Here is a 15,291-nt window from a genome sequence, read left to right as displayed (position 1 = left end):
ACACTATTCTGATGATCCAGACGACACGGGAACACGGCTGTTCTAGCGTTTAGGAATGAAGTTCCTTATCGTGCGTTGCGAAAGGGGCCTAGCCTAGACGGAAAAAATAAAGACCAAAAAGTTGTAACGACACTTTTTGCCACATACATAGATCAAGATAGATACCGCATGTGTATTGTGTATGTACCTTGCGGGACATGCGGTAGGTATCTATCTTGATCTATGTCTGTGCTTTTTGCTATAGTTGTACGACATGCGGTAGCGCGTGATTTTCTTTCTCTCTCGCATTTTTTTTTGTTCAGTTCAGTTTCAGTTGCGTAACTTTGCCGGAGTAATCAGTGTCTCGAAGGCTGCCGAATTGACGCCGAAAAAAAAACATTACCGCCAAATCCCAGCCGAACTTACGCTCGACCGAAGTTCGGCTGTGCGCTATAACGCGACGTAATTTCGGCATGGTGTGTCATCGGTAATTTAAAATACATTGCAGGCATAATCTTGCGGAACTTCGGCCGTGTCTCTTCGGCATGGTGTGCTTAGACACTTAGAATTAATATTATGTTTATTTCTTGGTATATATTATACTACATCCAGGCATATAATATTATAGTTATCACTTATCAATATTATGGTAGTGGCATAGTGTGGAGACTAGTGAGTGTTCTAAGAATTCGTGTGTATAACTATTTGGCAAATAAAGTTTATTTTGTTTAAAAAGTGTTTTGTCTCGGCTTTGGCAGGTAGAATGGGGCAGGTACGGACCCTTGCCAAATATCCAATGTCTATTATTATTTTTATGTACTTTGTGTTAGGCTTATGCTCAAACGGCAATTAAATTGGGATTTAATTGACTAGCCGGCGCTTCTACTTGTACACACTATGAGAGTACGCCAATGTAGAGCCAGTGGCCAGTGTTTACTGCAGGGAGTAAAAACAAAAATTATACCGGGCTATGGGGTGGGGTGCTAGCTAGACTAGAGGGTGGATTTATGGATAGATTGGACTGTGGAGGGATTATGGCATCTGCCGAGAAAATGCGGTAACAAGTATTATAAATTTGACTGACGGTGACTCGTCAACTCTCTCCTAACGGCTTGCTTCGAGACTCAGCCATCACGCTTGTGCGAGATCATTTGAATTGTGCTGAAACCGCTCGGGATTCTAAACCTGAAGGGTGAACTGCGAGCTTACTATTTACTGTTCACACTCTCCCCTAGTATTTGTCTTGCGACAGGACGTAAATTTGGATCAGGAATAACTGAGAATAGGGCAGAAATATTTGATCGAAGGAGTAGGTATTTTACTTCGGGTACGAATATGCGATTAGATCTTCGACCACTCAAACCACAGTCGTAAAGGTTACGGTATTGGATATCGCGGTTTTATGAATGTTAACAATCTTGTGCTCATGTAATGCTTATAAGGTCAAGCAGCAAGGCTATCAAACATGGAAAGTTACAAGCGCGGTCTAGAAATACATGAGGTACAATCCTACAAAAATGTAGTCATCTTAAAGTGTCGGTTGGACTTAAGTATACTAATTAAGTTCTTTGTTTGTATCTCTTTACTTCATTGTCTTTCTCATGTAAGTGAATTTATGTAAATTCTTATGAGAATAAATGTCTTAAAACCTAAAGAACATTGTTAATTTTTAGAGAAGTTAATGTTGCTGTTTGAAGCCTTCTATGAATATCATCCAAGTAACATTTCCTCCGGCCCATGCGGCCATGTCAGCCGGTGTCTATATTATGTATGTCTGTTTAATTGTTACATTTGTATTCTAAACGGCTAAAACTACTACTACTAAGTAGTGAGTGTCGGAGTAGGCACGCCGGCAAGTGCGCCATATAGCTGATTGATTTATAATTCCATACTGCTGATTGGTCTAATGATCTAATCACATCGCGCTTTGCCACACTCACTATTATTATATTATACTTAGAGAGATCTCAGAAAAGCATAACATTGTAGAATAGATACGGATTTCAACAAGAGATACGGCTCCAGCGACTAATATTTTAAATAGAGTGGTGTTTCAGTATATTTCACACAAATTGGATTGTGTGCCATATCACATCACAATATAGGTGTCGCCCGAATGTATTTTATGCAACACAAGGAAAACATCAGCGCTTAATCTAGTGAGTGCTTTGGTACATTGTCGAAGGCAATTTCGCTTCGATGATTGACATTCCCATATAGCTTATTAAGTACAAATTGAGCCATTACGTTGAAAGGGTTGCATCTAGATACCTAGTTATTGGATATGACTAATGGTTGGTCAATAAAAATATTTTTAAATAAATACAACCTTATCTATCTTCTTATATATAAAAAAAGATTTTCAAATGTGTTAGTCGCGCTAAAACTCGAAAATGGCTAAACGGATTGGGCTGATTTTAGTCTTAAAATATTCGTAGAAGTCCAGAGAAGGTTATAAAGTGACACAAAGTTCACCGGGACAGCTAGTCTAATATATAAAAATGGATTTTCAAATGTGTTAGTCGCGCTAAAACTCGAAAACGGCTGGACGGATTGGGCTGATTTTAGTCTTAAAATATTCGTAAAAGTCCAGGGAAGGTTTTAAAGTGACACGAAGTTCACCGAGACAGCTAGTATAAAAATAAAAATGAATTTTAAATGTTGTTAGTCTCGCTTAAACTTGGGAATGGCTGAACCGATTTGCCTTATTTCGGTCTTGAAATGTTCGTGGATGTCCAGGGAATGTTTATACGTTCACAATATAATATAAGAGTTAAGTGATACGAAGTTCACGGGTCATCTAGTTTCTAATTAAAATATTTTTCCAGGGCTTAAGCTTAGGCCAAACCTACGCGACCAAGCGACTGCGAAGCGGGAGCGTCAAGTTGCATCAAGTTGTCAAAACGTGTGTTTTGTAACCAGACTTTTTTTTTAACCATTTGACAACTTGACGCTCCCGCTTCGCAGTCGCTTGGTCACGTAGATTTGAACAGAGCATTAAGATTCTGGTTCAAGGTAAGCTGAGTTTGTCAGTCATGTGACGTTTCCAATAATATGCCAGGAAAAATGCAGGTTTTTTGCTGCTTTGCATATTTAATATATTTTTTTAATGAAATAAAACGAGCAAACGGGTCAACTGATGGAAAACAACTTCCGTCGCCCATGGACTCTCGCGGCGTCAGAAGAGCTGCAGGTGCGTTGCTGGCCTTTTAGGAGGGAATAGGGTAATAGGGGAGGGTAGGGAAGGTAATAGGGGAGGGTAGGGAAGGTAATAGGGGAGGGTAGGGAAGGGAATAGTGTAGGGGATTGGGCCTCCGGTAAACTCACTCACTCGGTGAAACACAGCGCAAGCGCTGTTTCACGCCGGTTTTCTGTGAGGACGTGGTATTTCTCCGGTCGAGTCGGCCCATTCATGCCGAAGCATCTCCTACGTCAAGATACAGCAAAATATAACTTAATATACTTAACAAAAGACGTAGCAATAAAAAAATCGGTGGAATAAAGTGGCGGGAAACATCTGTAGGTCTTGTATACTAATAATAATACTATCCATGGACGCTTCACACCGCGTCAGTCTGGCCCCGTGCTAAGTACCTGAAGGACTTGTGTTACAGGTACCAGACAACGGAAATATATTTAATACTTTTATACTTTACATACCTATATTTTAGATTTTTATTATATTATGATATACATATTTAATACACATCCAAGACCCAGGATCTTTTGAAAAACTTTTTGTTCCGTCGGCGGGATTCGAACCCGCGACCCCCGGCTTGAACTACCAACAGCCAACCAACTGAGCCGCAGAGGTCGAAAAAGGTCGTACTATGTTAACTGTGATTAAACAATGCAGTAATATCACACCGGTCTGCCCAAATCAAACATGTATAGTTCAATTAACGAATGAATGTGCCACTTACATACTTAATGAAGTATTTTACAACTGTTTCCGATAATAGGAGATGGCTATAGGGTCAATTCAGACTGCAACGCGACGCGTAGATGCATTTCATAATTTGTATGGATTTTACAGATTTGCAAGACGTCTCACGCAGTTAAAATCTGTCAATACAGTCCAAATATTTAAAAATGCGCGTCGCGTTGCGATCCGAATTGACGCATACAGGGTGTAAGAAAATAAAATGATAATACTTTAGGGTGTGTAGGTATGTGTCCTTTATGGTCGATTTACACGGGTGACTAACGGGTCGATTATAGTCACCCGGCAAGTCACCAGTCGAATCGCCTTTTTTTTTTTTTAAACGGGCTTTGGCCCACCACACATTCCCACCACTGTATCTCCTGTGTCGCCAGGATCGACAGCGGCATCCAACCACGAAAACCCTTTGATATGATCTCAGGGAGCCCGAGGGACATGCTAAAGCTGTCTTGGGACCCGCAACGAAATTAATCAGAAGAAAATAGGAGGAGTAGGAGTTAATGGGGTGGCGATTCGACTTGGACAGTCGAATCGCCACCCCATTTACACGGGTGACTAACGGCACAGAATATATTATATTAGTAAACGGGTCGATTTTAGTCACCCGGCAAGTCACCAGTCGACAGTAGTATTCGCAGCAAGCGATCGCTTGCGACTGAGCGTTTGCACGGTCGATTTTAGTCACCAGCCGCATGCGGCCATTGGCCGCACGACTGTGGGGCTTGCGACTCTACCCGCATGCGGCGTAGTCGAATTGACATTTACACGGTAGATTTTCGCCGTGCGACGTAAATCATGCGGCTTTAGTCACCTGTGTAAATCGGCCATTATATTGAAATCACTGTTAAAGTAGCAGTGCTGAAAAAGCAACTTTCAGCGCTGACAACTTCTCAACAGACAAACATTCCAGAGTTTGCCCATACAAAAAAAACGCTTTCAGCGCCGCTACTTTCACAGTTAACGTTACACAGGGGACTCATACACACTCTAATGTATTATCACTTTGTTTTGTTACATCCTATATAAATTGTAAGTAAATTACATATAATTAGTCCGGGATTTCAAAGAGTCTGTTGTTAGCCCGCATGTGTTTATTAGTTTGAACATTTCAACTCATGTCAGTATCAAAATAATATCTATTCTGTTGAAATTTTATAGCACTACATGCATAACAAACACCAACAATATAATATTATATCTGCATAAATTAATATCGATTATAAAGCAAACAAAGCTTTTACCTCATAACAGTTACCATTTAACACAAAGGCACATTAAATTGATCTGATTTCAAAATGTTTGCAGATGGAGCATAACTTTTGATGCTAAGAGCCAGTCCACACGGCGCGTTGCGTCGGCGTTGCGTCGGCCGAACATCGCAGCGTTATTACGAAGCAGTCACGCTTCATCACGGGGGCTGCTGTTCGTCATGACGTGTGCGTTGCGACGACGCAGCGCGCCGCCGCCGTGTAGACAGGCTCAGGGTCAATTCAGACAGCAACGCGACGCGTAGACGCATTTCCAAATTTGTATGGATTTGACAGATTTCAATTACGCGAGACGTCATGCAAATTTGTTAATTCCATACAAACCTCTTCGAGCGAAAAGGAACTACGTTCCAAAATATTGTTCAAGCTCTATACCGTTAACCACATCGATTGTTGAGCTCTTGTGAAGCAGCCTTAGGATAGTCGAGGATTCTTAGCTCATTATAATATCGACAAAAGTGTAGTTTTACAGTTTTATTTTTAATTTGTATATATTATATTATTTTGTACATTGTACCATCGGATTCCTTAGCAGTTGACAGGCCAACGTCATTTGGTCGGATTATGTCAATTCAATGTGGATTGTTATCTGTCGGCTGGATTGGACATAACGCGACCAAAAAACGTAGGTTCCTCACCTGCCTAGGAATCAACTTCTCTTAAGAGAGCGACTAACCCAAAAATCAAACATCGTCCTTCTCTTTTCACACTCACGCCTGTCTTTCATATGCCAGGTGAAAAAGGACGATGCGGATTCATCGCCAGTTTAGTTTTTTCTCAATAACTTGATAAAATATACACATCGTTTAAAAAATCCGCTAGGTCAGTTTCTCAATGATTTATACAATGTGTTAAAATATTAACTTAGTTCAATGCACGGTTATGGCAATAAATGAAAAATTCGTAAAAATTAGATGCATCTTTGTGATTTTTTTCTATGGAGAAAATTTTAAGATATCGTGTTTTTTCTCAAAGCTCAGATCGAATTTTAGAAAATATAATGTACTTTCTAATTTTAGAAAATGAAACAATTCGGGGCTTATTTTCAAGTATAAAAATTAATTATAAAATCGAAAATTTTGGGTTAGTCGCCCCCTTAAAAGCATATCTTAATCGGGGTAAAACACTTACGAACCACCAAACTTTTACGGTTTGGATGAACACACTTTAGATCTGGTCCAAACTACCTATCACATTTCAAAGACACACAGAACTTTGGCGATCCCCGGGTTTTATACTGAAGAGTTGAAGTAGTCTTAAAACTTGTAGGCGCTATGAATTTGGGGCGCGGATTTCAACAAAAAGGTTTAGTTCAAGAAATTTAAAGATGGATTTTTCTGTTCCGGAACACAATAGTATTATTCTTGTAACTTGACTGGCACGTATACACTTTTGTTCCTGTATCGCCCAAAGGTTGACTGGTAGATAATGCCGTAAGCCATTAAGTCCACCTTTGTATGTGCAAATTTTTAATAAATAAATAAATAAATAGTCAAGAGCGTATACCATAGTCAGGAAATTCGTGGCACTAACCCCAACCACATCGTTCAATTTATGAGCAGCATTGGGTTGGGGACGGTACTCCAATGCGAAGGAGTCACAATAGATCCTCAAGGGTCGCAGTGACCCCGTCAGGGCTACTTGACCTGCCTTCAGCAAAAAAAAATACCATAGTCAGGCTAGTCAGGGATTCTTAGCTCATTATATTGACAAAAGTGTAGTTTTATAGTCTTTATATATCTTTATAGGGAACCGTACATTTTTTCGGATAAAATGTATCTGATTTAGTTGACAAAGGTACCGTCAAAGGATCATCCGACACCAGCACTGCTGAGCTCATCAGTTAACCCATTAACGTACAGATTGAAAAAAGTTGGCGAGCTTACTCCCCCCTCACTCCGCATTCCACCTTGAACATGTCAGAGTGCCCTCCTGCTCACTTTACGTACCTAATTCCCCTGATTCGCATTCCAATAATCCAAGATTGAAATAAATGCATATTATGGCAGATTTATACTGCCGTCCTTATCATAAACAACGCATCTGCATGGCGGCAACTTTCGAGTAATTCGCGCCTTAAGTTTTATTCTTTTTTTTTGTCCCTACGAAACTAACAGGAATATTTCAAATATTTTTGTTTTGTTTGGTGCCTTTAAATGTGAACTTTGAATGTGCGATGGTATATTTATAAATTTAGTTAATTTAAGTATTTTAATGACGAAAAATTGTTAAAGACTAGGAAACATAGATTGCAATAATATTAGTTTACTAAGCATAATCAACGCATGTGTGACAGTTGCGTGGTTTATGTCTAGGAAATGCACAATTGTGTGCTTATGTTTATCAAAGGTACCTAATAGTTTTTTTTAATCACCTTCAGAGGCTTCATGAGCCTATAAATAACTCACTACTTTGACAGTACATATACCCATGGTTCTCCAGCTTTGTCATTACAATAATTATTTGTATCGCAGAACATACACGGCACACGTCCGCGTTTTCAGAAACCATATTTGCATAAGAATCGGTATTTCACGATCGGAAATTCTAGTCTTGGCCGTAGGGATCTTCTGGTAGAAGCAAACTATTCTCCGGTTCTTGTGCCTCTGTACTTACTAATGGGGCTTCTCCCACTACCTAGTACCAGATGCGCTTTTTATGCTTAGTATTTCATACGTCGAAATTCTAAGTAAACTAGCCATTAAAAACGCATGTTTGCCTGTTCATTATGATGTTTATTACTAGTATAAATAGAACGATGCTTATGACTAGTAATAAGTTTGGAAAAGATCACATACGTTGTTTATGACTAACAATAAAATGAAAACTATAGAAGATATTAAAGAACGAGTGATTGATCCTGGTAGATCTCGTTTTAGCGATTCCGAATATACTAATAACTCAATTTCGTAAAATATGTCGATTGCGTTGTTTATGCTAAGGACGGCAGCATATCTTCCCGGAGTTTTCTCCAGAGCTAGTCGTATTGGACCAAATCAGAGGCCTTGGACAGATCGAGAAATAGAGCATAAGCTGGAGTGTTCCTGGCCGTATAGTACATGAACAGTGTGCTTGAGGCACAGGATTATTATTTCGCTCGTATAGAAATCTGTTTATTTTTCCATAGTAAAAACTGAACCAATTTTGATACAAACTAGTTTTTATCAATATTGGTTCAGTGGTATGCGTTTAGCTAATAGTCAGACAAAAACAATGCCTGCAGTATATTATTAGTATGGAATTGTTGAAATTATTACAAGAATATTATCGCGTTTTGGTGGCGTCTTTAAAATACATAATATTATTTTCATAATGATTAAATAAAGGAAAATGTATATAATAAACTAATTAATGTTCTATTAACTGAAGAGTTTGTATCTTTGAATGATTTGGAAATAACAGGAATAATTATTATTAATGTTTGTTACCGCGAACAAAGTCACGGGCAAGAGCTAGATTAGTATATACAAACGTAGATAATATTTAGTGAGCACGAACAATTTCGTTTATTCACTAAGTTTTGAATAATTTATCATAGGTGGGTGTGTTAATTCTGAAGGGACATGTGTTTTTTGATTATTCAAACATTCACTATTTAGGTCAAGTTACGAATGTTACTAAATAGAGGATTATTCGATATAACGTACTACGCAACATAGGTCGCACATTTTAAATGATCACCCAAATTTTCATTATTTAACATTTAACTAATAATTACATGGGTAAGCCACGAAACGTAATAAATAAATAGTAATTATACTGGAGTTATGTATGTCAAGTTCGTATTCGGCCGAAATTTTGACGTTGGCTCAAAACGATTAGTTTTCTTATTACGGCCTGTATTCACTTTGATTAGTGATAAGTGCAGGTGATTATTGCAGGTAATTACTAATCAGGAGAAAATTATGGCCTGTATACTTTGATTAGTGCGAGTGCAGGTGATTGGTGATTAGGAGAAAATAAAGTACTTGCGCTAATCAGTCGCTTTCCACACTTACATTCTCCTGATTACTAATCAGTAATCACCTGCAATAATTACTTGCACTATCAGTTATCACTAATCAAAGTGACTTCAGGCCCCTACGTGCAATAACACGCCTGAAGTCAAATCGAAGACCAAAAAGTCACAATAATCATCTTGCCTTTGGTTTATTTCCTTGAAAACAAACATGGAGATTGAATGAACATTGAACTGTTTGTTGATATAATGCCTGTTAAGTGATAACGACGGGGGAGGTGGACCGTACATGAGGATGACTAAAGCTAAATGATATGAGATATTTGAAGCGACAACTGTAATGTTCCGAATGACACTAAAAATACAATATAATATATTAAGAAAGAATTTATATTTTATAATATTATTATAAAATATAAATTCTTTCGCATTTTTATCTTTAAGGGCGCATTTTCATTAGTCGTTTACTCGTACCGCGTACGGTATACAGCATACGGGGAGTCTATAACAACTAATTGCGCATTTTCATTGGTCGTGGCATGCGTTTCAGAAATCTCCCGCATCCCGCATGCGGGAAAATCGACCAGTGAAAATTCGCAATAAGGGGAAGCGCTATTAAGGGGCTACAAACGACGCCAGTAGACCATGTCGTCGATCATCTTTGGCGCCGTTTTTTAGTCATCCTCATAATATTACAATTATACCATTATCAGTTTCTCTTTACTTTATTTATTACGTAATATCGAGAACGGCTGACCCGATTTGGCTAATTTTAGTCTTAAAATGTTCGTAGAAGTCCAGGGCAGGTTTATATTAGGAGGAAGGATATATGAAGTTCTGCCATAGATCAAATCAATAATAATAATAATACTCCCCACACCGGTTTCGGTGACGGTGGCCGGTTTCATTGAAACCAGACCAGGTACGCAGGAGTAATTTTATAGTGCTCAAGTGTGTGCGCAGTACACAAGAGCACTCTCTATTCCTTTACTCTCATAACCCAGTGGGACGGAAGACCGACACGACTGGCGAGAGATCAGGCGCAGGACCGACTTTTTACATGCCCATCCGACGCATGGATCATCTTACTTGTCAGACAATCAGGTGATCAGCCTGCATTGTCCTAAGCAAACTTGGAAATAACATGTTTCCAACGCGGGATTCGAATCCACGACCTCCGGAGTCGAGAGCGACGCTCTAACCACTAGACCACGGAGGCGTTTTAGATCAAATCAATATACAGGGTGTAACAAAACAAAGTGATAATACTTTAGGGATGTATGGGTCCCTCTAAATATAGAGTTCACTGTGATCTTTCACAGCACTGAAATATATTTTTTTGCTATTTGTATGGCCAAGTGTCCAAGCGTTAAGAGTTTCCCCATACAAAGGTTAAAAAAATCAGTAACTCTTTTAGTACTGCACTTTCACAGTGAACTCTATACGGGTGACTCAACAATCGATATACACAACTTAAAGTATTATAGCTTAATTTTTTACACCCTGTAAAGTTTACAATTTTAAACTTAAAACGAAAAAATATTTTTCAATCTACCATTATTGTCCCCAACCGATTGACGGAAGTAATTTTATTTAATTTCACTCGTATCACAAAATTGTCGAGCGTTGGTCTTATAATGAACGTAAATTAATAGGAGCTATTGAGTCTTCCTCCTTAAGAATTGGGTCATTAAGGACTCATGGCGATCGTAAAACTTGTCTGAGGGTCAAATTACCCTTTAGGTAAGTAAAAGGGACTCATAACACTATATTATACAGAGGATAGAGCTATCACAAATTGACCAAGGAAAGGACACATTAAAGGCTAAATAATAAAGGCTTCTACTAGATAGATAGATAGGTCGTTTATTTGCTTAGAATGCAGGTACAATAATAAGATGGTACCCGTATTTTTCAGAGCCTTATTTATACATTCTGCCTTACGGCATGCAAAATTTTATCAATTGTCAAATTATGTAAGTTATTACGTATCATTATTTAAAACTTCATATTATACGTGGGAGAGCCATGCTTCGGCATGAATGGGTCGGCTCGACTGGAGAAATACCATGTTCTCACAGAAAACCGGCGTGAAACAGCGCGTGCGCTGTGTTTCGCCGAGTGAGTGAGTTTACCGGAGGCCCAATCCCCTACCCTATTCCCTTCCCTACCCTCCCCTATTCCCTCCCCTTGTCATCCCTACCCTCCCCTATTACCCTATTCCCTCTTAAAAGGCCGATAACGCACCTGCAGCTCTTCTGATGCTGCGAGTGTCCATGGGCGACGGAAGTTGCTTTCCATCAGGTGACCCATTTGCTCGTTTGCCCCCTTATTTCATTAAAAAAAACTATAAAATTATATTATGTTTAATGTATAATTTTAAAAGAAAAAACATGCGATATTAATAATTAGACTAGACTAAAGACTTGTAAATAAATGTTGTGTTACATAAAACATAATAAAACTTTCTCTATTACATTAATGATTTATGAATAGTAGTTCTCAGTAGCATCTGTACATTCAAAATAAAATATATTTTCAAAGCAACGATTTGTCCACAGAATTTTACAGGGCACGTAAAAACGCTTTATACAGTAGTAGGTATTTATATACTAGTGACGTCAGAAGTATATACCTAACGTAGCAATGGAAAAATAATTGAATATTAATAAACCTGCATCCGTCAACAATACGCCTACTGGAACCACAGACAACATTTTGTATGTTTTACAAACTCTTATATTTTACTCGTGAATAAAATTTTTGAGCGAATAATATAAAGATATAAATAAATTTTACATGCCCATCCGTCATTGTATGATCCATGTGTGGAATGGGTATGCACAAAAGGCGTTGGTTCCAATGAAACCGGCAATGGAAGGCATTATAAATATTTCACATATTGTTTTAATAGTACAATGGGCTACGCATTCAATTTGTCGGCTTCGCTCTTCCTTTTGATAAGCTTTTGATACAGAATTCGCACTACTGGCCCTTTAGCCAGGACGTTTTCTTTGTCGCTTCTTTATAGAATCGCCGATGTATGGTTTTGACATGACATAAGTGGAATGTCGACTTTGTGTTATCGAACGCTTATGTCAATTTCATAAATTTTGATCGGCGATTCTATAAAGAATCGATAACGAGAACGTCTTGACCAAAGGGCCTGTTCTTTTTATTGTACGTTGTCACATCTACAATGTACTAACAGAGAAGTTGATTCCTAGTCAGATGGTGGACCTGAGTAATTTGGTCGTGTTAAGTCAAACCTATCAGACCGATCACAGCTTACATTGAACTGACATTTAAGCCGACCAAACGACGTAGGTCTGTCAACTGTCTATGAATCAATTTCCTCTGGTGTACATCAACGACCTTAATATACTCGAGCCTATAGATAGATAGATCTAGGTTGTACTAGCGAGCCTGTGCGATTTATAGATCACTACTTTAAGCCCGCCTGAAACAGTATTACTGCCATCCAAACTAATAACCTATTTTAGAATAATTTTTAGGGTACCGTACCCAAAGGGTAAAAACGGGACCCTATTACTAAGACTTCGCTGTCTGTCCGTCAGTCCGTCTGTATGTCTGTCTATCTGTCTGTCTCCAGGCTGTAACTCAAGAACGGTAATAGCTAGAGAGTTGAAATTTTCACAGATTGTGTATATATCTGTTGCCGCTATAACAAAAAATACTAAAATCAAAATAAAATAAAAATTTAAGGGGGCTTCCATACAACAACGTGATTTTTTTGGCCTTTTTGCTCTATGTCAATAATGACAACAGGTAGATACCTACTTGAATTTTTCTCATAGTCCTTAATTATATGTGTTCTTTAATATTTAATAATAATTTTTAAAACAAAAAAAAATTAAAGGAGGCTCCCATACAAAAAATACAAATTTTGGCCTAATTTTGCTCTATAATGGTACGGAACACTTCGTGCGCGAGTCCGACTCGCATTTGGCCGATTTTTTACTTATAATTTTCATATCTTACTGATAACGTGACACACTGACATTCAATAATTATTGGTAGAAGAATTTTTAAAACCTTTTCAGTAAAAACACAGTATGTTACCTTTACATTATTTAGATGGAATTCAGTAACTTTGACTTGATGAAAGGAGAAAAAATAATATTTTTTACCGCAAAAATATATTAATTGTATTATTTTGTTTTGTTTAATAAATAATTAAATAAAAATAATGTTCCTATATATTAAATGGTTTGTTGTAAAACGAGTTGTAGCCAACTTCTAGTTATGAATTAATTGATAGTGAAATATTTGTTATTATAATATTATTATGATATTAAACTTTAATTAATATGAAGCACTTTACTACGCCATAATAATTATTACTGTATTAAATATTCACATTGTTTACCTACAACTCAGAACAACAATTTAACTTGAATAATCGGCAGCTCTATATCGTATCGGATAAGGTCCAGAAAGTAATCATCACTTCGAATAACTTTCCTTATAAATATCTAAAACGCAAACCAATTTAACGGTCGACGTTAGAAATAGCTTTATCGCCGAAGAAAATTAACGAAACTCGGGGCTGCGCAGAACCCAAATATTTTATTAAGACAGTCATTTTAGACGGTAGAAAAGTTGATATATTAATTAAGTGCTGAAAGAGCTCGGTCCTATCTGTACGCAGGCGCACCGAAGGGCCCTAGCGCTAGATATAACAGTTTGTGGACGCGGTTCGAGTCAGGCGGTCGCAGGACGCAGCCTATCTGTCGTATTTCACATACGCGCCGAAGAAGAAAAACTTTATTGGATACAGTGATCGTGTCTGTACAAACTTGTAGTCGATTTGAGCTTTAGAGCATATTAACAGCTTGTGAAGTGTTGTGAATGATGGATTTAGAAAATACCACGCTCACGGTGAGTTTATTTTTAACCTTTTTCACGGTAGATTTGCCCCTTTCGCCGCGTAAATTATTCAGGTTTAATAAAAAATTCTGAAACAACATTTTTCTTATCTTTTACTCCGCTTTGGATGTTTAATTACTTACTTGATTTGAATCTAGTTGAAAATGTTACGTTTTTTCGAAACTGTTGAAGGCCATCGTAACGTGGAAGTATTTGGTGATAAAAAATTAAAATATTATATCTACTCTATGAAGACATAGTTTTGAGATTAAAACCAAGGTCATGAGAAACTCAATGTTTATACTACAAAAATGAAAAGCCTGTAGGTAATAGGTACAATGTTTGCATTTTAACGTGAAACCATTTTTTACTGACCTGCAACTTGCAAGTTGCAGGAATTTTCGTTCTTTCAGTTGTTTGTCAAAGTTAAGTCCGTCATACATTTTTTGTTGTCTTAACTGGAGCTATATTTTACCGGTGGAATTTTAGAGTTCCCGTTCTATATTGTATTATATTTCAATGGGGATGGAAATTTCTTAAATCTGTCTATAATCTAAACAGATATGAAAGTTTCTTACGTACTGACACTGCCTATTATTAATTATTTCTATAATTTCTCATATTTTTTACCTAACTAGATGACGCCTGCAACTCCATTGCGCTAAATATTCCGGGATAAAAAGCATCTTATGTCCTTACCCGGGACTCAGTATCTCCATTCCAAATTTTATCAAATCGGTTAAGCGTTTGTAGAGGTAACACACAGACAGACAGAAAGATAGACACACTGTCGCATTTATAATATTAGTATGGATGTCCGTAATTTCTCATTTGTGCCTGTAATTGCAGAAGTTTGTCTATTAAACGTGTTGACAGGAGCTAAGTGCTAATTTACATTTATATAGTAGCGGGCGCCAACGCTACTGGATGTTGAACATGCTTACATCACAATAATATTTATTATACAAATACATCGTAACAAATTGGTACAACAATGTGGTAGATTCTGTATCAAAATAATTATAATGTTATTTTGATACAGAATGCAATTAATAAGGGGGCAAACGAGCAAACGGGTCACCTGATGAAAAGCAACTTCCATCGCCCATGGACACTCGCAGCATCAGAAGAGCTGCAGGTGCGTTGCCGGCCTTTTAAGAGGGAATAGGTTAATAGGGGAGTTTAGGGAAGGGAAGGGAATAGGGGAGGGTAGGGAAGGGAATAGGGGAGGGTAGAGAAGGGATTAGGGGAGG

The 15,291-nt window shown here is 37.8% G+C and overlaps 1 protein-coding gene across 2 annotated transcripts in view; it reads left to right on the top strand.

Moving 5' to 3' along the window:
* The window catches only part of LOC121729149 (hemicentin-1-like), a 226,260-nt gene that overhangs the window by 3,426 nt on the left and 207,543 nt on the right, over window positions 1-15,291 (top strand). Inside the window, exon 1 of one of the 2 annotated variants that reach the window (XM_042117555.1) lies at window positions 13,869-14,050. The exons of the other annotated variant lie outside the window; for it this stretch is intronic. The gene's annotated coding sequence lies outside the window, so the exon portion shown is untranslated. Of the gene's footprint in view, window positions 1-13,868; window positions 14,051-15,291 lie in introns of those variants that run through there. 2 annotated transcript variants of the gene reach the window in all.

The sequence above is a fragment of the Aricia agestis genome, chromosome 7 (assembly GCF_905147365.1).
Source record: "Aricia agestis chromosome 7, ilAriAges1.1, whole genome shotgun sequence".
NCBI lineage: Eukaryota > Metazoa > Arthropoda > Insecta > Lepidoptera > Lycaenidae > Aricia > Aricia agestis.
Note: the sequence above shows the minus strand (reverse complement) of the source record. Positions and strands in the feature narration are given on the sequence as shown.